A 1,840-nucleotide genomic window follows, 5' to 3' on the forward strand; every position below is an offset into this window, starting at 1 on the left:
TACGTTCGTGTGCGTTCTTGAGCAGAGCTAAAATTTTAGGCGCTGTTTACTCGGGGAGCGTTCTAATCCAACTGACTCGCGGCGCGCTCGGCTCAGCCAAGTCGCCGCGCCATTTCTACTCCGCTCTTACGCATGCGCACAACCTATACAAAAACAAGATTCTTCAAAACTGATAGATTTTGACTCGAGACGTTTATTTAGTCACAAATAAACGCTCCGGTTCACTTTTTGCCAAAATTAAAATTTTTTGTCAAAGTTAGGTATGTTAGACCTAACAGGTGCAAAATTTTGACAATGTGTAATTTCGATCAAGCTCGACGAGTTTACGTTAGGAAATCGTATTTCCGGTCTTACTTTAACAAAATCACGAAATTTGTCAATTTTGTAAAAGTTAGGTCTAACCTGCGCACTTTTTTCAACAAAACGTAATTTCGATCAAACACGACGAGTTTACATCAGATAATTGCATTTCCGTTGTTACTTTGTCAAAATCACAAATTTCGAAGTTTCTGTCAGGGTTAGGTGTTTTGGTCTAACCGAAACACTTTTTTCAAAAATGCGTAATTTCGGTCAAACACGACGAGTTTACGTTGGAAAACCATTTTCCCGGTCCTATTTCGTCAAAATCACAAAACTCATAATTTTTGTCAAAGTTAGGTCTTTCGACCTAACCCGAACACTTTTTTCAAAAATGCGTAATTTTGATCAAACACGATGAGTTTATATTGGAAAACCATTTTCCCGGTCTTATTTTGTCAAAATCGCAAAATTTGCAATTTTTGTCAAAGTTAGGTCTTTTGACCTAACCCGAACACTTTTTTCAAAAATACGCAATTTTGATCAAACACGACGGGTTTACGTTAGAAAACCACCTTTCCGGTCCCACTTCGTCAAAATCACAAAGTTCACAACTTTTTTCAAAAATGCGTAATTTTGATCAAACACGACGAGTTCATGTTAGAAAATCATTTTCCCGTTCTTATTTTGTCAAAAACACAAAATTTACAATTTTTGTCAAAGTTAGGTCTTTTGACCTAACCGAACACTTTTTCCAAAAAATACGCAATTTTGATCAAACACGATGAGTTCATGTTAGAGAATCATCTTTCCGGTCTTATTTTGTCAAAATTGTAAAGTTTGTAAATTTTGTCAAAGTTAGGCCTAACCGGGGCAATTTTTTAACAAAGTGTAACTTTGACTAAACACGACGAGTTTACATTAGAAAATCGTATTTCCAGTCTTACTTTGTCAAAATCGCGAGGTTAGTAATTTTACTACAACTCGAGGTTAGGACCTAATTTTCGAACTTTTGCTTAAATTAGTCACATCATCCGACCTACCGTACACCGAAGTGGTTTCGCTGACAATTATTATTTTTATTATTTTTCATCTCAGGCTAAACCGTTTCCTAGCACTTTAGTGCGTCAGTTGATTTGCCCGGCCGTGGTGAATATTACATACACACTTCCTTAGCGCATCATTTATCATCCCATACTCCCTCTTACGTGGAGCTCATGTCTTGTCTCGGTTAAAATTTGTCAATTCCGTGTTTATTAACAATTGTCTTATTCGAGATAATAAAATTAACAATTTCAATTTTGAGTAGAAATCCATCAATCGTTTCTTTGGCATTAGTTTAGCCCTCTGATTAATCTTAACCATCAACTCCGGTTAACAATGAGTTTTTACTAATCTTTTTCTTTTTGTTTCAGGTGATCATCGCGGGATCCTCAGGCTAACCTGGCTTCGTCTGGACCTCGTGGGAAACTTAACACCCGTAAGTACAATGCTAAATCTTTGTTTAACAATCAACTTCTTACAGAAACCGATTTCGGGGTTT

The sequence above is a fragment of the Pseudomyrmex gracilis genome, unplaced genomic scaffold, assembly GCF_002006095.1.
Source record: "Pseudomyrmex gracilis isolate BER0280 unplaced genomic scaffold, ASM200609v1 scaffold_539, whole genome shotgun sequence".
In the NCBI taxonomy this organism is placed as follows: Eukaryota; Metazoa; Arthropoda; class Insecta; order Hymenoptera; family Formicidae; genus Pseudomyrmex; species Pseudomyrmex gracilis.